Source organism: Psammomys obesus, unplaced genomic scaffold (genome assembly GCF_907164565.1).
Source record: "Psammomys obesus unplaced genomic scaffold, mPsaObe1.curated_primary_1811, whole genome shotgun sequence".
Classification (NCBI taxonomy): domain Eukaryota; kingdom Metazoa; phylum Chordata; class Mammalia; order Rodentia; family Muridae; genus Psammomys; species Psammomys obesus.
In genome coordinates this window covers 1,703,784-1,727,423 of record NW_026596244.1, presented here as the reverse complement: position 1 = coordinate 1,727,423, position 23,640 = coordinate 1,703,784, and positions in this window count along the sequence as shown.

Here is a 23,640-nt window from a genome sequence, read left to right as displayed (position 1 = left end):
TTATGGGGGATATAAAGTGAATAAAGTGTAATTAATAAAAAATGCATTTTTTGAAGTAAAAATAAAACTCAATGCAGAAAATATGATGGGAAAATATGAAAATACATAAAAATTTTAAAACACTTGAACATAATTAAAATATTAGAGGGGAGTCTCAAGGAAAATAAAGGTACAGTGGGCTGGATAAAATAAAACTAAAGATACATTATACACTTGCTATATTACCAAGAATTATAACATAAAGAAGACAGTGTCAGTCAATAATAGGAACTCTTAACAGCAAGAACCGAGAAACAAGTAATCGACATAAATCCAAAGAAAGGACTCAGAAAAGAGAATCAAGCTTAGTTGAAAATAGAAAAACAATAAAATATATCAGTGAAAAAAACAATTATTTGAAAGGACCAACAAAATGTAAAAAGTAAAAACCTGACATAGTTCAAAAGATAAACCAATTTTCAACAGTATATAGAACCTGGAGGCATGACTAAAAGCAATTATTGTAGCAGTAGTGACACATTATGAAAGTTATACATATAAATACAAAAAAGCAGGCTGACTACTCAAAAATCTTAATCACAAAATGTGAAATAGGTAATTTTGTGGCTGTATAATTTTTAAGGGAATTACACACACACACACACACACACACACACACACACACACACACATGTACACAGTTTGCTTCAAAACTTCTTCCAAATATCCAGTCCTAGATATTTAAAGTTGTGAATTTTACTAAATGTTCGAGAAATAACACATTTTATTTCCACTTCTCCAAGAAAACAGAAAAAACAGTTCTTAATAATTTTATTAAAGTAGTAATACCTAGATAGCAAATTAAAGGCAATGAAACATTTTTAAGACACATTTGCTAGGTTTGGATTTATTTATTTATTTATTTATTTATTTATTTATTTATTTATTTATTTTATTAATTACGCTTTATTCACTTCGTATCCCCCCATAAGCCCCTCCCTCCTCCCCTCCAGATCCCACCCTCCCACCCCTTCTTCACCCATGCTCCTCCCCAAGTCCACTAATAGGGGAGGTCCTCCTCTCCTTCCTTCTGATCTTAGTCTATCAGATCTCATCAGGAGGGGTTTCATTGTCATCTTCTGTGGCCTGGTAAGGCTGCTCCCCCCTCAGGCAGGGGTAATCAAAGAACAGGCCAATTAGATTATGTCAGAGCCAGTCCCTCTTCCCATTACTATGGAACCCACTTGGACACTGAACTGCCATGGGCTACATCTGTGCAGGGGTTCTAGGTTATCTCCATGCATGGTCCTTGGTTGGAGTATGAGTCTCTGGGAAGACCCCTGTGTTCAAATTTCTGGTTCTGTTGCTCTCCTTGTGGAGTTCCTGTCCTCTCCAGCTCTTACTATTTCCCACTTCTTACATAAGATTCCATGCACTCTGCCCAACAGTTGGCCATAAGCCTCAGCATCTGCTTTGATAGTCTGCAGGGCAGAGCCTTTCAGAGGCCCTCAGTGGCGGGTTTCTAGCTTGTTTCCTGTTTTCTTCTTCTTCTGAAGTCCTTCCTCTTTGTCTTTCAGGATGGGGTTTGAGCTTTTTAGTCAGGGTCCTCTCTCTTGATTAGTTTCTTTAGATGTACAGATTTTAGTAGGTTTATCCTTCACCAACCCTTTTTCTGACAGAGGGCTAATATCCAGTATATATAAAGAACTAAAGAAGCTGAAAAGCACCAAACCAAATAATCCACTTAAAAAATGGGGAAAAGAGCTAAACAGAGAATTCTTGACAGAGGAATATCGAATGGCAGAGAAACACTTAAAGAAATGTTCAATGTCATTAGCCATCAGGGAAATGCAAAATCAAAATGACCCTGAGATTTCACCTTACACCCATCAGAATGGCCAAGATGAAAAACTCAAGGGACAACACATGCTGGAGAGGCTGTGGAGAAAGGGGAACCCTCCTCCACTGCTGGTGGGAATGTAAACTTGTACAACCATTCTGGAAATCAAGCTGGCTCTTTCTCAGACAACTAGAAACAGTGCTTCCTCAAGATCCAGCCATACCACTACTAGGCATATACCCAAAAGAGGCTCAAGTACACATTAAGGACATTTGCTCAACCATGTTTGTAGTAGCTTTATTTGTAATAGCCAGAAGCTGGAAACAGCCCAGATGCCCCTCAACTGAAAATGGATGCAGAAATTGTGGTACATCTACACAATGGAATATTACTCAGCAATGAAAAATAAAGAAATCATGAAATTTGCAGGTAAATGGTGGGACCTGGAAAGGATCATCCTGAGTGAGCTGTCCCAGAAGCAGAAAGACACACACAGTATATACGCACTCATATAGACATGCAATATAGGTTTTTTTAAATTATTTTATGTGTACGAATGTTTGCTTGTGTGTGTGTGTGTGTGTGTGTGTGTGTGTGTGTGTGTGTGTGTGTATGTACCAAACACGTACTTGGTGCCTGAAAAATTCAGAAAAAAAGACATCAGATCTCCTGGAGTTAGTGTTATTAGAGAGTTGTGAGACACCAATTGATGCTGGGATCAAACCTGGGTCTTCTGGAAGAGCAATAAACAGTTTTAATGATTGAGCCAACTCCCCAGCCCAGTACACACAATTTAAAATCTATATCATTGCATATCCTGTGAATAAATACACAAGTGCAGAATTCATAAAAACTGTATGCCATAGTATAATGTTATTTATTTCAAAAACTCAAGGATGACTTAATATTTGAAGAGAAATTAATGAAATTCAAGATAAAAGCAGACAAAAGAAGAAAAGAATAAAAAATTCTGTCAATGCAGAAAAATCTATTGGCAAATTTCATCAGGCAAACATGATAAAACAGAAATAGACAAAGACCCAGTGCTAACGTTACAGCCAGCATTCCATACCTGTTGATAATACATTCAAAATATGTTCAGTAACAAGAATCTGCTAATTTAAAAAAAAATAGCACATGATTAATCACTTATCTGTTACTCCTTACATGAATAAAACATGTAAGGGTGGGATCGGGAGGGGAGGAAGGAGGGGCTTATGGGGGGATACAAAGTGAATAAAGTGTAAAAAAATAATAAAAAAATGGAAAAAAAAGATTTGCACCTTTCATGTTAGCATATCAACTGGCCTTGTCAATTTCAGCGATCATGGGTGCATCTTCCTTGTCATATGCAGAAGACACAAACTTTCAGCAGACTTCCTGCTCCTCTGGCTTTTACAATCTTTCCTGCATCTTATTCTGAGATGTTTTCTGAACCTCAGATGAAGGTTATATTTAGATGCATCATGTGGGGCTGGGCACCCATGATCATTGTTCTCTGCATTTTAATCAGTTGAGGGTTTTTAAAATGTCCTTATTCTGCTTCATTAAAATGGATCTTTAATGAGAATGAGGGCTCCATTTACCTGCAGGTGAAAGGATATTTATATCTATAACATAGAAAACAGTCAAAAATCATGCTGGTTTAAAATGGGTGGAAGAGTGAGTTCACCAGCAATAGCCAGGTGACTAGATTTACATACTAGGCAAGAACTCCCTTCTGTTGAGCATACCTTAAGCCTAATTAAATGTCTATTGGTTATTCTCATGTTGGTTGTGCCTCTTTCCACATTTGAGGGTATCTTGCTGTGATGGTCAGTTTTGACGTTTGGGTATATTATATGTAGGCAAAATGTATTGATTGATTTTCTTCTCTGGCAACTTGTGTAACATCTTCAGATACTGGGACAGCTACTTCTTAGGGTGGAGGCTTCCAGATCTGACCCAGTTTGATTCTTCCAAATCCCGTGTCAGATATATATGAAATATATCGTGTCTTCAGCAAATGAGACTAAACTTTCAATTTCTAGGAAATAACCCAGGTCAAGGGCAATACCCTATATTGGTTTTGATAACAGTTACAATCACAAAATTCTGCAATATGACCCAGAGTTCAGAAAACAATGAAAAGCACTAAGCCTTTAAAAGCATGTTTCACCTGTGCATTTTTAGCTTATTTCTAGACTAGTAACACTGGACTCAATGAGGTGTTAGAAGAGAAGACACAAGCACCTAAATAGAGCTGGCCAGTTCCTGTCAGGTCTGTTATGCTACATCATTTAGGCATCCTGGTTTTCTGAGAGCTTGGAAGCATGACTGAGAATTCCTGTTGTGGTGGATAATAAAGTCAAAAGAAAATGAAAATATTTCATTCTCTTGAAGACTAAGGAGTGACTGCACCTCCCTGAGGTACTTTTGGCTATTATAGCAGAAACAGAGAGGACTGAATATGACTGCAGGAAGCTAATCCAACCGATTAACTGTTTCATTGGTGAACTAAGAGATAGTTAACTTAGTCCACAATGGAGAGCCTATGATTATTACCATTCCACTAGAAACTTTACACACAGATATCAGCACCCAAGAAGGGAAAACTGCCTAAATAGGGTCTAGAATTTGAGCAAAACCGTATACTTGTGTCTGTCTTTGCCTGAACTGACCAAGTAAATGTCTCCAGAGGATACTGTAACTACCCGTATCGCTTACAGCCCAGTTACACATGCACTTATTTGTATAAATGTATTGCTATATATATATAAAAGAAACAATCATAATGACTAAAAATGGGAAAAATGTCTTGGTGTTGAGGCCACTGTGCTGGTGAAATACTGAATTCCCAGCACTTGAGAGGAGAATAGGGAGCTCAGAGCTTTTCTTATCTACAATGTGTATTGGAGGTCATACTGGGATGTATGAGATAATGTCTCAAAACAAAAGTCACTAAACTCAGCAAAGAAAACCTGTCTCTTCACTAAACCAACATAATCCCTAACTAAATATTTGTCCTTCCACACACAGATAAATGCAATCCTCACTCATAATCAAGAAGATTTTCAATGGACACCATTAAATTAAACCATAGTCAATTAAAATGCAAAGTTGTGTAGCCCAGGCCCAAAGGATACATCCAGACTTAACCCCTACATTAAGGCTCAGAGATCATTGAGAAAGATGGAACAGAAAGACTTTAAAGACCAGAGGACTGCGTTTGCAGTGGGATTATGTCTCCTATTAATGTCAGAGGCTACACCCATGAAGTCTCATTAACACAACCGCACGAACAAGAGCTGAACAAGGACAGTAACAATAGATACTGTAAAGTAGATGAAGAAAAGTCCAGAATGTCTCATTTCTCCATAAAGAGCTATAGATAAGACAAATACAAAATGCTGAGAAGGGAAAATAGCTTTTCTGATGGAAGAGCACACTCATTGCTTACATAATACAAATGGTCAAACCTGAGAACATATAAATATAAGTCACATACAGACTGAGCAGACTGTACTTATGTTTTTAGGAACAAACATATATACATTCAGAATATATAAGCAGATTTGTATAAAATCCATATATGTCTGTTCAGGAAACAGTTCAGGAAAAAAGAGGTCATGAATTTGAGTAAGAGTAAAGAGATGTATATGGGAGGTTTTAGAAGAAGAAAATGTAAGGAGGAAATAATGTAACTATATAATAATATAAAAAATAAACAATAAATTGAAAAATACTTTGTGGATAAGAAAGCACTTTTGTAATTTTTATTACATATAAATAACACAAATGTAAAATCATTATGTTCAAGTAGAACTAAAATAGTAAGTCTATGTAATTTAGTAAGTGATGCTGTGTTAATAATGTCTATTTACTTTTAAAATGTCCTCAACAGTATCCCTATATATACTAGTTTTAATTGGTAACTTTACCATAGTTTTAGTGGTATGCTTTCATTTTTTTTCATTATCACTTACCAAAATGATTCTACATTTTTGAAAGCATTTTTTTTTCCAAAATGTTTTTAAAGAAATTGGGTCATATCAATAAATTATTTAGTCTATTTTAAAATGGCACTACATAAATACCCTGCTGACCCTTTGTTGCTTCCTGGAATACTCTTCGTTTGAAATGCACTGACTATCTTGGGTCATTAAAGTGCTCTCAGTAAATGGCATCATCTTAGGGCATCAATTTCCGTACTTTTATTTGCCATTAAAGACCAGGAAAAAATATAGAAAGAAACTGAACTGATTTGCTCCTGATAGACCTGGTGAGTAGATACCATACTTGTCATGTGACTTTATTTCTTGTTCTTTTGTTTGAATTAGCATTTATGTTGCCTGAAATCACTTTTTTGCCTCACGTGGACAAAAGCTGTTCCATAGCTGTCTGCACTATCTGGAGTGTTTTATGGCAGTAATTATCATACTGTTTACCAAATGGTCAAAGTTCAGTTTAAAACCATGTCAGGAAAATGTTGTATTGTAGATTGTTATAAAAGGGGACAGTCTTAGTTCCAATCTTATTCTACAAAACAGGTATTTAAAGTATGTCATGAAATTTGATAAACTGGTCATCTGAAGTTGGATTTATCATTTTGCAACAATGTAGGAAATAGAAGAGTGAGAAACTTGTAGAGCATACAGGAAAACTATCAGTGCCAGAAAGCAATGTGCAAGAGAAGTTTGGCCGGTGTGAAATACAAAGCATTACACTTCATACTGTGAGATTCAAGGAAGGAATAATTTTCTCTCTGATTCTGCAATAAGTCCTCTGAAGTCATAGCAAAAAAATAAAAAACAATAACAAAAAAAAAAAAAAACAACCCCAAACTAAAAAACAACAACACAAAAAATGTTAAATGATTTTCAGGAAAGTTTTCCTAATAATTTAGTTATTATCTGAGAGAGATCTTCAAAGTCAGTAGGCATTACATTGTCACAGAGTTTCCTATATGGATGACAGTCTTTGGAATTGTCCCTGAGAGCTAAGTGGCAGTAGCAGAATCCTACCTGGACAAGCACCAGAGTTCTCTAAGTACAAAAAGAGTCCCTGAGGCGTTTTGTCAAATGGCTTGCCTCGGGATCTGATGAAGATGCAGATTCTTGAGCTGCTGAGCTCAAGGTTTTGAGACAACGTATTTGGGGCCCAGAAGCCTGTTTTTGATGAAATTCTAGGCTATCCTGCTGTAGTATATTTAGTCTACTTTAAGAAAATCTTAACAGGTTTGCTGCTTATAGACACGGAGAGGCTGCTTCTCTAGAAATTATTCTGGTACCAGAAACTTCCAGTACTTTTTACCTATTGTATCCAGTCCAGACATTTTTTTTAAACTATGATCAAATTTCCCCAATTGTTTAGAATCTGTCAGGATGATAAAATATTAACGAAATTATTATGGCTACACTGTAACATTCATATTCTTACATATATATCTGCGATAATTGTTTATAAGTTGAGACATAAATTAGAAATCTGACACCATTAAATTATGTTTTTGAATTAATAAATATTGACTTTTAATTGTAGTTCTGGAGCTTGTGCACAGTGCCTTGTGTGTGCTACCAGTGGATCAGGGCCTCATCCCTGTAAAATCTTCATTTCTAAATGACCAGTGTAATGCTAATGCATTCTCTCGCTGTGCTTATTATTCTTGATTTCCTGTGTAGACAGTAATTCACCTTCAAGGTGTTTGAAGTCTTTTCTCAACTTTTTTTTTCTTTTGCAAAATACATTATAAGTTGAGAGGTAGGAAGGCTGGTGTTACTGCTCTGTTAAGCTTAGGAAGGTGACATTGGAAATGACGGTGTCATATTTTTCTCTTCTTTCACTCCATTACCTGATGTAATGAACCAAAGGAGGAGATCTTTAGTCTTCCTTCCTATTTATTCTCTATTTATTTATTTATTTTTGAATTTCTTATTGCAGTGGATCTACGCATACTGCTATATCTGATAGCCAGAAAACAGGTCCATGTAATGTTGGTTAATTTCAAAGATAATAGAAACTTGAGCAAGATGATTTTATTTAGAAACCTTTGCTGAGCAATGATTTATATTAAGAGGGAATGAACTAATGAAAACAGTTTTATAACAGTTTTATTTATCCTAAAATCAGTTGATAAAGCTGATAAACATGGACTCAATTTGTCACTGATGGATCTTGGAATCTCTGTTTAACAAGTCCCTATACCTGCTCATAGGGAAATAATATGGTAAAAACTGGACTAACAATTAATGCTGGGTTTGTTTGCTAGGTGCATGCTGTATAAAAGTTTTCATAACTAAATCATTTAGGAACCTATAGCCATAGCTAGCAGTTTTGACAGTATCTAAGAAATGTTTGAAAGTGCATGTTTAAAATTTCACTCTCTTCCTTTTTCTGAGATTATATTAGTTATATAAAATTAGATTTTGATTGTTTCCAGGCTATTGAATTTTCTTTCTCTGAGATTCCCATATACTAAATAATATACTTTTTTCTCAGCAGCTCATGTAACTTTCTGTAAAATTTACCACAGATTATGACACAAAGTAAATCTCAGCAAATATAAGAAAACCGAAATAAAACCCTGAATCTTATTTGAGCACCATAGCTTAAAGCTCAGCAACAATAGCAACAACAAAACACATACAAAGTTATGGATGCTAAGAAGCTCAAACTTGAAAAAAAAAACTGGATCAAAACAGAAATTATGAAGGACATTAAAAATCACCACATAACCAATTCTATAGGATGCAATGAAGGTATTTTTAAGAGCCCAGTTCATAACACTAAGTAGTTACATAAAAAAAACAAGAAAAATATTATATTAATAACATTATGGCATAGTGGAAAGTTCTAGAAAAACAAAAAAGAAATAATACCCAAATGAGTTGACAGGAAGAAAAATCAATTTCAGAGTGAAAATCAATAAAGTAGAAACACAGGAATTAATAGAATCAATGAAATGAAGAATTGGTTCTTTGAAAAAAAAATACAAAACATTGGCAGAACATTAGCCAATTTAAAGAGGAAAATATACAGACATTTTTTTGATGAACTTAAGTTTGAGCATGACATCACTGATGATGTACAGTGACAGATATAAGTTCATAAAAAAACTACATGTGTTGAATAATGTACTGATTTTAGCCAAGTGCATAAATTTCTCATGTTGTCCAGCTAGAGTTACTTGGAAAGACCATATTTATTACTTTACTAAACTGATTTGATTATTCTATCTACGTTTATCTCGGTATCTTAGCTCAGATTTTTTTGGAGAAAATAAACATAAAGATCTTCAGAATAAATCCAAGATGGAACTAAATAAGTTATATGAGTACCATAAGTTCAACCAAATTTAATACTAATTAATTAGCTAATTTTAATGTTCAAGTTATTAATTATAAGCTCAATCGTCCTACAGTTTATCTTCAAATTCCATCCCTTCCACTTCCCAAGAATCCAAGACAAAAGCATATCATACTTAATGGAGAAATGTTGGATAAAAATGAGAACAAGATAGTTCAGCTTGCCCTGTCTAACACAATCAATAGTTAATAAGAAACTCTAAAGTCAATATATTAATAATATCACAGTCTTTAAAAACATTTTAAATTACATAGTAACTATAGAGCTCATGTCAAAAGCAGTATAACAAACTGCATGTGTGCGCATATCTCTTTGTAGTTCTGGAATGGATAGTATGTTTTGAGAGTGTATTCTATGTAGCTGTGGATACATTATTAAAATTAGACCAAAATTTTACTGCTTGTAACAGTCTCCTTCAGGAAAAAGTATTTAGACCCTTGTAAACATTATTTTTTCTGGATTGCTTTGAAATAGATGCTATTATTATCTTAATTTTTATAAAGGATTTTAAAACATAAGGAGGCACAGCTGAAGTAACTTACCAGGAAAATTCATTAAAAAACTTTGATGTGGAAATTTTGCAACTTTTCCTTTGTCTATTGAATTCAACATTTTGAGTAATTAAGATAGTTCTGTTTTTAATCTATTAAATTTCTCAATGTTTTTCTTTGTGGGACTCTAGTTCTAAAATGCATTTAGATACCTTCCAGATCGCATGTTTTTTGTTTTTTTTTAATAAAGAAGAATATAAGTAAGACTGTGTCTTGCTGTTTCTCTATTCCTTTTATAGCCTAATAACTTTTATACTTTTTCACCTGGGAGCTCTTTAAAAACATTATATTTGCTATTTTTTAAATATTTGAAACTGAAAAGCTTCTGTAAAGCAAAAGACACTGTCATCAAAACAAATAGACGGCCTACAGATTGGGAAAGAATCTTCACCAACCCTTTATCTGACAGAGGGCTAATATCCAGTATATATAAAGAACTAAAGAAGCAGAAAAACAACAAACCAAGTAATCCACTTAAAAAATGGGGAACAGAGCTAAACAGAGAATTCTCGAAAGAGGAACATCGAATGGCAGAGAAACACTTAAAGAAATGCTCAACCTCATTAGCCATTAGGGAAATGCAAATCAAAACGACCCTGAGATTTCACCTTATACCCATCAGAATGGCCAAGATGAAAAACTCAAGTGATAGCACATGCTGGAGAGGTTGTGGAGAAAAGGGAACCCTCCTCCATTGCTGGTGGGAATGTAAACTGGTTCAACCACTTTGGAAGTCAATCTGGAGCTTTCTCAGACAACTAGGAGTAGTGCTACCTCAAGACTCAGCTATACCACTCCTAGGTATATACCCAAAATTTGCTCAAGTACACAACAAGGACATTTGTTCAACCATGTTCATAGCAGCTTTATTTGTAATAGCCAGAACTTGGAAACAACCCAGATGTCCATCAACGGAGGAATGGATACAGAAATTGTGGTATTTTTACACAATGGAATACTACTCAGCAATCAAAAAGGAGGAAATCATGAAATTTGCAGGCAAGTGGTGGGATCTAGAAAAGATCATTCTGAGTGAAGTATCCCAGAAGGAGAAAGACAAACTTGGTATTTACTCGCTTATATAGACCTACAAGATATGATAAACATAATGAAATCTACACACCTAAAGAAGATAATCAAGAAAGTGGACACAGGCGAAGGTGATTAATCCTCATTTAGAAAGACAAATGGGATGTGCATTGAACTTATGACAGGAGTCTACCACAAAAGGCATCTGAAAGACTCTAGCAGTGTTTCAAAGCAGACACTAAGACTCATAACCAAACCCTCGGCAGAGTGCAGGGAATCATATGAAAGAAGGGAAGTTAGTATGATATGGAAAGGATAGGAGCTCTACAAGGACCAAATATATCTGGGTACAGGGTCTTTTCTGAGACTGACACTCAACCAAGGACCATCTATGGATATAACCTAGAACTTCTGCTCGGATGTGGCCCGTGGTAGCTCAGTAACCAAGTAGTTTTCCAAAGTAAGGGGAACACGGACTATTTCTAACAGGATCTCAAGGGCAGACTGTTTGACACCCCCCCCCCAGGGGAGGAGCAGTCTGTTAGGCCACAGAGGAGGACTTTGCAGCCAGCCCTGAAGATACCTGATAAAACAGGGTCAGATGAAAGGGGAGGAGGTCCTCCCCTATCAGTGGACTTGGAAAGGGGCAGGGAGGAGACCAGGGAGGGAGTGTGGGGTTGGGGAGGGAATGAGGGAGCAGGATACAGCTAGGACACAGAGTTAACAAAATGTAACTAAAAAGAAAAATAAATAAATAAATAAATTTTTGTTGGGGAGACATGCATACCACTTCACATATGTGGAGGTCATAGGGCAAGTTTCAGCAGTCAAGTCTTTCTTTCCATCTTTTGGGTCTGAGAAATCAAACTCAGGTCTTCTGACTAGGCAATATCACCTTAACTCACCGAGCCAACCCATCATTCCCTGGAAATTATTTTGAACATTGTTTATGGATAGATGACATTATATTTAATTTGCCAGATAAGAGATCATGCAAATGTAAACTCCACCAGAAACATTTTGCACATTATTACATGAAAAAAAAAAAGGCAAATGATTCCAGTCTGAATATAAAATAATTAAAAATCTTAAAATATACCCAAAATGCAGCAGGTCCATGGTTACCACCTCATTAAAAAACACAAACATTTAAATTAGGACAATATGGTGGTATATCCTGGATTTATAGTAAATTGTTATCATTTTTTTTTGTACTTCCTTTATGGCCATTCTGCTGGTTGTTTGGTATGGCCTTCCAACATCCCTCTGTTTTTCTCCATTGCTGACAGAATTGTAACTCTATTCCGGTATCTACCTCTTCCCTAGTGCCTTTGGTCAGTTAGACTCTGACAGATTTTGTGTCATTAACTGCACTCTCCTATTCTCATTTCCAAAGAATCAAAGAGGTGGGCAACCCAAGGTTGGGAAACCCAGAACCACGGCATCATTTTCAGCGTTTGTTCCTCTTACTGCTTCCTCCCTTCATGGATCAGTTTTGGCTTTAAGATTACCACAGCAGTCACAAGATGTCTGCCAGCAGCTTACCCACATCTTATGCTTGTCCACATGCATAAAGGAAGGCCTTTTCCATTGTTGAGCAAGTGATTCTCTCAAGTCCTGCAGAGTCGCTCTCATATCTCATTAGTTACCGTTGTATGTCTTGCCTTTGCTTGGTAAATTCAATTATTTAATTTTATTTATATTTTAGGCAACATCTTTACACCTGGGCTGGCCACCACTTAGCTCAGTAGCTGATGATCTTGAAGTTCTGTTGTGCCTGGTTCCTTTCTCTGGGTGCTAATATGAATGCATCGTACCATCATGCCTGGTTATTGTGGTGGTAGGCATTGAACCTAGGATATAATGCATACTAGGTAAGTCCTCTACCAACTGAAACATATTGCTGGCCCAACATATTTGTCATTTGAATACATTGTCAATCATCTTTGCTTACGTCTAATTTTTTAATTACTGTGATAAGAGGGAAATGAAACTAGCTTGTCTTGATAAAGAGCTTGTTTGAAACCACTGCACGATAGCACGTGCTTCCTAAATGTGTGTTATCACACCAAGATAAAGAATTCTTCTAAGTAAAAGTGACCCAGGGAACTTTGGAACTTTGCTCGGGTTATTCAGATAGTGCCAAGAAGCTTTCTTTCTAATATCAACATTGTACAGGATCTATAATTTATTATTTAAAATATATGACAGGTTAAACTCCAAAGTTGCTCATAATTGATGGAAAGAGCATGCCTTTAGAGATATAAATCTATGACATTTCTACTTAATATGGACATTGAACTACAGAGCTGCTGAACAGGTGATCAATAAATATGCATTTTACGTATGAATTTCTTTTCTCTCTTCTTTTCTCTTCCTATGTCTCCTTCCCTCCCATCCCCTTAAGTATAGATTAAATAAAAGACTAATACAGTAGTTTTGTTTTTATTTTTAGAGAGGCCAAGTAGCATACACATGTGATTTAATTTTTCTTTTCTCTTCTGCCCTAATAGCATTCTTTTCCATAATCTCAGATCTTCTAATTTACTCCACAATCTGGTATGATGACTAACTTCATACAGCACAGTAATTTGAAGGCATTTTAGATTTTAAATCTTTTGTGCAATCTAATTCTTTTCATGTAGATTTTTTTAAGAGGAATGTAATTATAGTAACTTGAAATAGACAAGTCACTTCAAGTAATTGCTTTTATTTTACAAATATCCAGATTTCTAGGAAAGAGTTAACACATTGACCAGCTTTACAATTTAAATGACTCATTATTTCTCACTATTTTTCTTGTGTTTCTGGTGGTCTCACCTCTGCATGTCTGTATTTATCTTCTTTCTTACAACTTTGTTTGAATGTTTTTTTTAATTGTTTGTATAATTTTGGTTTTGAAAGAGAAAATATGGCTATTTCCCAACAATTTACAGTCTTCCAGACATTAATCTATGTGTGGATGTTAAAATATACAGATTATCTGCAAACAAATATCAGGTATTTTATCTTTTCTTTTAAATACCTCAATATTACCAATAAAATACTACAATATTCAGTTTTTCTTGCATATTCTTATTTTGTGTTTAATGTAAAAATGATTTAAATATTGAACCACAGAAAGCTGCAAAATGAATATTTTTGAATGATATTTTTCCACATCCAACTTGTATTTATTCATGTTTACTGGCAGATACTGAAACCAGAAATACACAAATAGATGAATTACTATTTATTTTGTAGAATGTGCTTCTATTTTCACTTTCTAAGTTATTATTTGGTCACAAAGGTTAATATTATTTTATTTTTCAATCTTCATTTTGATGCACCTGTGTTTTTTATGTATCCTGACATATCTGACCCAAGTTTGTGGTCTTCCCAATCAATAGAGATAAAACAATAGTAGTCAATTTAATGTGCAGGCCTCCCTAATTTCTTCAGTCATCCTAACTGTCAAAATGTTATCCAACAGCTAGTTAACATCAGTAGACCTATTGTCAGCAGGATGATAGACTAGAGAAAAATGAAGGGATTAATCAGCCACAAAGATAGCCACCTCATTATGAAGAACAAAGATGTGGGTAAAGAATATAGGACACAATAAGAATTAACTCAGAGTCTGGGATTTGTTTTGCCAGTAGTAGGTGGTTCCACAAGCCTTAGACTCAGACCAATTCACAAAACATACATAAATTCAGATTATGCACATACCATAAATATCTAATTTTAGACATAGTATTTTATTTTAACTTTTTCCTTATTACTATGATTTATTACATTTATTCACTTTGCATCCCATCTGTAGTTCCCTCTATCATCTCTTCCCAGTCCCACCCTTCCTCTCTCTCCATGCACATCCACTGGTAGGGGAGGTCCTTCTCCCCTACTATCTCACCCCAGCCTATCAGGTCTCATCAGGACTGCCTGAATCTTCTTTCTCTGTGGCCTACGTAGGCCACCTTGTCTGGAGGAGGTGGTCAAAGAGCCGGCCACTGAGACCATGTCAGAAAATGACCCTCCTCCCCTTACAAAGAAACCCACATGAAGATTGAGCTGTCCATGGGCTACATCTTAGGAGGGGTATAGGTCCTCTCCATGCATGGTCTTTGGTTGATTCATCAGTCTTAGCAAGACCCACTTAGCCCAGACATTTTGGTTCTGTTGGTCTCCTTGTGGAACTCTTGTCCCCTCCAGGTCTTTTGTGACAATTTGCACAGTATTTTATTGTTGCAGCAAATAGTAAGAATAGTTGAAATCATTATTTATGTGGCATGCACAAAGCTACATTTCAAAGGATGCTAGACCCATAACTTACAATTTATCATATCAGTTCAAAATAGAGAATTATGTGAAATGAGTTGCTCAAACTCAGATGTAAGCATTCATATGTTTAACAGAATCTCTTGTCTCTGGGTCAGTTAACTGGTTAGGATAGTTAATTCCCACAGACAAAACAAACAAACAAACAAACCAAAAAACGGATATTAACTAACACAGGTTCTTTCTGGCTTTAAAAATAAATCCAGAAAACCTAACACAGTAATGAGTGAACTCTGCTTTAAATTCTGTAACATGTATACAACATTAAATAACCTACTGCTAAATTAATCATTATTCCTCATTTAACTCATATCTTTGTCTACTATTTCATGTGTGTTGTTTGTGTCTGTCCACATAAATACAGATATTTCTTTTCTTTCACCCACATGTGAGCATGTGGAGACCAGAAGTTAATGTTAGTTTTCTCTCTCTCTCTCTCTCTCTCTGTGTGTGTGTCTCTGTCTCTCTCTTTTAAATAATCATCAGTTCATAGAAATTTATGTATATTAAAGTTACTGAAGATTAAAAGAAGATCATAATTTATTTACAAATTATGTTGTACTAATCTTTAAATCAATCTTTGTGTTATTCAACTGCTCCTGTGAATTCAAGGTATAATATAACTTCATCTGCTTTAATTTTCTCACACTAATTCATCTTTGTTACTTTTTAACAGTATTGTCAAACATATGACATTTTGTATGCTATTGGCCTAACAGTGCTACAGACACTTACGACCATTAATAACTTCTTGAATAGCCAGAAAAGAGAGAAAATATTCACCAATATTGTCTTTTTCTTCTTCCTTACATGGGGGTTGTTTGTTAAGACAAAGTCTTTTGTGGCTCAGGGAGATCTTAAACTTTTGACCCTCCCTCATCTACCTCTTAAGAGCTGGAACAACAAAGATGTATCCCTACGATTGGCTCATATGGAAAATTTTTAAAAATTTGACACATAATGGAAATATTTTTATTGCGAGATCTTCATGTACATACATGAACAAAATGTAATGATAGATAATAACAATTAGTGTATATAATATATTTACACTTTATTCTTTTGAACATCCCACTGCCCACTCTGGTTCTTATCCCGGGTATTTTTGGTGGTCCCTCTTCTTTTCATGTCACATATATCCCATTATCCTCTCTTCTTCTTTTCATGCTGACCTTTATTTATCTTCTCTCATATTCTCTTCTTATTTTTATTATGATGCTTTTTTAAAAAACTTACCTTTACTGCTGGTTATTTATTTATTTTTTCATGCATTTAAATCATGTTACAGACTACTTGTTTTCAGCTCAAGATTTCTCTAGTGTCACCACTTTAGAGGCAGTAGGACCTGGAAGGATGGAGCTCATAAATGAGGTGGACTAAAATCTCATGCAATAGACAGCTTTTTTCAGAGTGACAGATAGATATACAATGATGTTTAAAAAATGTCACATGAGTAAAGTTCTCAGGAGTTCAAGCAGTGCACGATCACGAGAACAAGCTGCACTTGGCAGAGCATGTTTTTCACAGAGGCATGTAAAAGAAAACAGCAGTAAGCAATAATGATTAATCTGAAGCAAACTCACACCTACTCCCTACAGCTGCGAGAAACAAGAAAATACATTCCAAGAACAATTCCATGTTTTAGAGAAAATGAAGTCATAGGACACTTGTTTTGTTTTCTTACTAGGAGTAAGACTTCTCTTCATATGATTCCATTCCTGAAACATTCCAACACGGTAGGATCTCTTACAGTATGAAGGGGTCTGTTCACAGTGCATTTGATATGTTGATGGTTATGCCTTCTTTGTTTTACCTCCATTTAAAAATTATTCAGAAAATATTTAAATTTAAACATATTTTGATTATATTCTTTTTTTTTTCTAGCTGCATTTTTTTTTAATTTTTCTTTTTAGTTACATTTTGTTAACTCTGTGTCCCAGCTGTATCCCGCTCCCTCATTCCCTCCCCAACCCCACACTCCCTCCCTGGTCTCCTCCCTGCCCCTTTCCAAGTCCCCTGATAGGGGAGGACCTCCTCCCCTTTCATCTGACCCTGTTTTATCAGGTATCTTCAGGGCTGGCTGCAAAGTCCTCCTCTGTGGCCTAACAGACTGCTCCTCCCCTGGGGGGGGGTGTCAAACAGTCTGCCCTTGAGATCCTGTTAGAAATAGTCCGTGTACCCCTTACTTTGAAAAACTACTTGGTTACTGAGCTACCATGGGCCACATTCGAGCATTCTTTCTCTTCCCCAAGTCCTTCCAGATCTTCTCCATCTCCTACCCAACCAACTTTAAATTCATTTTCAAAAAGAAACAAAAACCCAATGCAACAGCAAAAACCCCAAATAAAACCACATTGAAGATGAAAAAAAATAGCAACAAAGAAAAACAAACAAACCACCAAACTGTAACCAAATTTAAAAAAAAATAACGCAAAATCTGATTTTGTAGTTGCCCATTTTATGTCGAGCAACTACTCTTGAAACATGGAGTGGAGTGGCTGAAATACCCACTGTCACTCTACTGAAGAAAATTAACTTTCCTCTCCCATCAGGTATGAATAACAGTTCAGTTGTTAACATTTTCCCTAATAGGTTTTCATTCATTAAAAGTAATTAGTTTTAAAACTAATTAATTAATTAAATTATTTTAAAATGTACTGATCTTGGAGTGCTTGGATTCTGGATCAGGAATTTGAACAAGAACTTGCAATTCCCAGAGCCAGGCCATCTCCTTCCATTAGCCATTCTCAGCACAACTAGTCTCTAGTGCCATATGGAGCCTGAGTCTGAACTCAGTTAAAGACACCCTAAGCCAGTTTCCTCCCTATTCACCTGCTTATCTATCTGCCATGCCTAACTGGTACCACTTGGAGCCTGAACCAGAATCCAGAAGAGACCTGGTGGCTATCTGCTTCTTTTCACATCTAGATGTCTAACAGGGGCTTCTAACTCCCCTGATTTACTAAAACCTTGGTAGTGAAGGTGTGTTATGGGCTAATTCTCCCATCACTGGTAGATACTTATATTGACTGTGATGCTGATGACCAAGAAGCTTCTTCTCTCAATTGTGGCTAATGGTATTTCAGAAAAATTGCTGTAGTAAATGAACTAGACACTGATGTGGATTACAAAAAGGTTGTCATGTTCAATGAAATACTGTATAAAAAACTAATTTCCAGTATGGATTGATGCATTTAAATATAAATATAATTTTGATAAAGATTTAACTTCAACTGACATTTTTATATTAACTCTGAAGTCACATTATCAACTGGGCACATCTTGGTAGTCATCATATGGAGTGAATCACTTTCTATTATCCAATATTTTCCATATTGTTTTAACATTGAGATTATGCATAGTCTCAAAAGGTCTCAAACCTAGCTTTTGCATGGAATCTTTAACAGGCACTAGTTTGGTTGTTAGCAGGAATGAAAAATTGGGGCAATAGTTGAAATCCAGAGTGCCCTAGTTACTGTTTGAAATAAACCACGCTGAAGCTTAGAATTCTGCCCTTTCTGCATGGCCACAGCTCTGCTGCTTCTGTCTCTCACAGTTAATGTTCCTGTTGAGAGCAAAGGAGACTATCTGGAATGGTCCTTACGTCTAAGGTAACAGAAAAGATTTCTCAAGGTGTTAAAAATAATGCTTTCTTATGGTTGTCCCTGTTTGAGGTAGAATCTTTTATGCTGTATGCTCTACCAAAATGGTGAAACTAATGTTACTTTATATCAGAGGTTGTGTACATTTAAAACTGATCAATGCTGTCCTTAAGCACCCTTTCTAATATCATGTTGTATAGGCTTTTCACATGTTGACATTTGGCAACTTGATATTTGATTTCAGAGTTTATTATGTTTTTCATATTATATATGATTTGATGAGTCTTAATCGTGACTGTAAATAACCCAGAATATACTCATGAACACACAATGATTTTATTATCCTTGCAAGCTGGTGTCGCCTTTATTATCTAGTAGATCAATTTATGTTTTATAATTCATCAATGATTAATAATAACTATTATTTAATATCTGAATTAATTTTAGAAGTAGAGTTTAATAGTTCTCAGATATATTTAGAAAAATATTATGTAAATGACAGTATAATTAAACTGAAATTCCATGTGTGATTTTGAGATAGATATATTAGTTCCCTTATAAACCTATGAACTATATGTATAGTGCAAAATACAATTTCGACTTAGGAGGATTTGATATGAACTAGTGATTGTATAAGAAAGACAACATATAATATTTATAGGTATATGCCACACATTTAAATCACTAGGCTACAAAATAAAATGTATCTAATGTTAAATATATATATTAAATTCTTTATTAATTACACTTTATTCATTTTGTATCCCCCCCAATGGTTCCCTCCCTCCTCCCATCCCAATCCCTACCTTCCTCTACCCTCTGCATGCATGGCCCTCCCCAAGTCCACTGATAAGGGATGTCTTCTTTTCCTTCCTTCTGATCCTAGTCAATTAGGTCTCATCAGGAGTGGCTGCATTGTCTTCTTCTGTGGCCTGGTAATGCTGCTTCCCCCTCAGGGGGAGGTGATTAAAGAGCAGGCCAATCAGTTCATGTCAGAGACAGTCCCTGTTCCTATTACAATGGAACCCACTTGGATACTGAACTGCCATGCACTACATCTGTGCAGGGGTCTTAGATACTTTTAAAGTAATTTTGTTTTATCTGCTATATTAACCCCCAAATCTCACTCTCTTTTTCTCTCTTTCTTTCTCTCACAGACACTTGCACACACACACACACACACACACACACACACACACACACACACAATTAAAATTCTAAGAACGGAAATTCCTTGAGAGCTGAATTTTGTGTGTGTGTTTGTGCATGAGGCACAAAGTGAATGTGGAGGTCCGAGGACCACTTGCACAAGTGAGTTACTTCCTTTTCCCTGACGTTTGGCCTTAAGGACTGAACTCAGACTTTGCAACAAACATCCTTTTTCTTCCAAGCCATCCTCTTGGCCCGAATGAGCAACTCTAATGTAATAATGAAAGCTTGAAAGACAAAAGACAAATCCTTAACACTTTACCTAAAAGCATTAAGGCATAAAAGTTTCTTGGAAAGTTTTAGGAGAAAGGCAAGAGAAACGATGTAAAGTTCGATTCCAGAACTATTGACCTTGAGGGATGAAAGCACATTCAAGTATAAATTTCCAGTAGAATGTTATATGTTTGTGTTCGTTGTGAGAAGATGAAAGCAGAAATAATACAGAGGAGAAACTTCAGCATGCTGTAGTTCAGGTGAGAAGGAAAAGTAGAAAAACAAGTTTAGTTGTTTTCAACAAAGAGATGACAATTGAAGGATGAGTTCTCTGAGGAATAGGATTGTGAGAAAAAACCATGGGTATAAAGTAATTTTAAAAGCCAATAAAATTTTTTGTTGATCTATTTTTTGATATCCAGCTCAATATTCTTTTGACAATCATGAAAAATATGAAGCGTCCATGTTCAGAAAGCAAAACTGCTTCCTGAAACACCTATCTCCGAAACAAAGGCTTATATCAAATTCCATTTAAACCTGCCTACTTTTAACAAAGCAGTAAGTCGTCTGTGTATAAGCTAGCCACATCTTTTCTTATGGAAGAATTTATTTCATCCAAATACTTTATCCCTTTGAACAGAAGACTTTAGAGAAAGGGGAAAAGTATATTTATTTTCCAGAAGTTGTTAGGTAAACTCCACACAGAGAATATTTTTATCCAAGATCCAGGATTTGATGTGAACATGAATTTCTCATTTTCTATTACTCATTCTTGAAAAAATGCAAATCAAGTATCCTTGGAATTCCTAGTTTCCACCAATTATGTACACCTATCCTGGAAGACCCTTACTTACTCCCCAAGGACTTTAAAATCTATTTAAATCTAATCTAGGCTTCTTAACCTCTACCTCCCTTCCATCTCACTGACCTTGGGTAGGGGAGAGAAAGGTTAATAGGGATGGAGAATGTGGACTTCATTAGATGTAGTTCCTTGGGGTGATTCTGCTATTCATCTTCAGAATTTCAGCAGTCCAGACAAACAGCAAATGCATCACAAATCATCAGCAGAGACATGACACAGCAACAGCAGCAGCTTGATTCAGCAAACAAGGCACATAGAGTTCTCCAGAGCTTTTCTCTCTAGGAGCAAAGGAAAGTGAAGCAAAGTGGTGAAATCATTGCGGTGCAAAACGATCTTTCTGTCTGTGGGCTCCTATGTATACCTTTGCAGAGTCCATACCCGGATGCTTTTCAACTGGTAAAAAGCATGATCCCTGCATGAGGCAGCTTACTGTTGACAAGAATCACAGGCCCTCTTACAAAGCTGTTTATCAGCTGACAAAAATCACCTGCCCCTCACAAGGCTGATATCAGTTATGGACAAATCATTCCTGCACCCCACACTTGGGACAACAACATAAATATGTCAATACAACACAACCAAAACATCCACTACACCAAGGACTATAAAGATTTTTATTCATCCCTAACAAAGTTTAGCTGCCTCATTGAAGTAGTTCCTGGAGGCTGTTCTGTCATGTTGTCATGCTCACAAGCCTTGGGTTCCTCCTGACCATGAAGGCTGGTAGCCACGAACCACCAGGAAAGAGGGCACTCACAGAATTTACACTCACTTCTAATAAATATTCACACATATAGATAAACATATATTTTAAGTTAGAGTACTGAAGGATACAGTGTGTGAGGATGTCATTAGCATGGAAAAGGCTAAAGTAGTTGTCTATTATGTTATAATCTGGAAGAGTATCCAAATTATCTTTTTAAGAGGTAGCACTTGCTCAACTGTGTTCATTGTGGAGGTTTTGGTGATTATTAATATTTAATATTGATTTACCTTTTAGTTAAATAGCAGTTAATCCTAAATCAGTTGTATACCCAAATCACCACACAGAGACTAAGACTTATTTAGTTAACCTAGAGCACAATGCTGGGCAATAATTACTCCATCCTAAATGTCCAAGCCAGCATAGCTTCCTCCATTTCAGATTTCCCACATTATACTTGCTTTTTAGTCATGTCTTAGGTCGTATTCATTTCTCTTGATGTTTTCCAGTCCTCTCCTCTCTAAACTCTCCTCCCTACTCTCTCCCTTTTTTTCCTCCTCAGAACCAGAATGTCTCACCATATTCTTCCATTGCTCAATATCAGCTAGTTGTTTTTTATCTGCAATACAGAAAACAAATGGTAGCATGTATACACAAACTTGAGACAATGCAATGTCCAGATTGAAACCAGATAGTGGGGTAGAGAAATAATGACTTAAATGAACAAGGTTAAATTGTATTTGTTCCACAAGAATATTATATCAACAGGGAGACTTTGTTCATAATAGTCAGAAACTAAAAAAAATACCTAGATGTTTCTGAAGAATGAATAAAGAATATGTGGCACGTTTTCACAGAGTATTACTCAGCTCTTAAACAACATCATGAAATTTATGGGCAAATGCAAACAACTACAAACAACTAGGAAAAAAATATTTTGAGTGAGGTAACCTAGCCCTCATGTGGACTCCTAGTAATGAGAACACAGAGTCTGAACTAGCTATCTTTCATACCCAAGCAAGGTTTCCAAGGTGGGACCGGGTTCCATTATATTTAGTTTTTTGGTATGGGAGTCTCATAGAGATCCCTAATCAGCCCAGGCTGATGCCAGGCTAAAGGATCCGTCTCTAAAACTGACAGTGTGGTCTCATTGCCAAGGACAACTTTCATATAACTCATTGAATGTTGAAAGGTGGAGCTGGTGCCAGCATAGAGCCTTCAAACTTATGTTCTATTCTCTTTGGCTCAAGAAGGCTAAGGAAAGAGGAACCTAGACACCAACCCAACCACAAAACCTTAGACATACAGTCTGTTATGTCTGCCTGCAAGATATGCCGGAGCAATGCTAGTGCTGAACTTTTGATATTAGCTAACTAATGTTTGGTTTAACTTAAGATCCAAAGAGAGAGAGAGAGCCCATGACCTACACTGGCTGATTAGTCAGGAACCAGAGATTAGATAGCTCAGAGACCTAGAGTAGAACCACACCTAAATGGGAAAAAAATCACAATATTTCTTTTCCTATTCTGCTATGCTCAGAGATAAGTGCCGTGTCCAGTTCTCTTCACAGAGGCTTTCTCTGCAGCAGATGGGAACACGTGCTGGGTGCTAACACATCCACACACTATGTAGAAAAAGAGTCTAATTGGAGCTCTTTATCATGTTCCTTTTCTCAAGGGTTAGGGAATCCTGAGGAGGATGGAGAGAAATGGTTGTTTGCGTCAGAGGGGATGAGGGACACCATGAGACCATGCATCACCAAATCAACCGAACAAGACATTTATGGTCTCACAGAGACTGAAACAACAAGCAAGGGGCCTACATCGGTCTGCACCAGGTCCTTTGTGTATATGTTATGGGTATCAGGATTTTTTTTTGTCGGATTCCTTACAGTCATAACAGGTATATCGCTTACTCTTTTTTACTCTCTTGGTACTCTTTTCTTTATATTTGGTTGCCTTGTCCAGACTTCATATATGAGGGTTTTG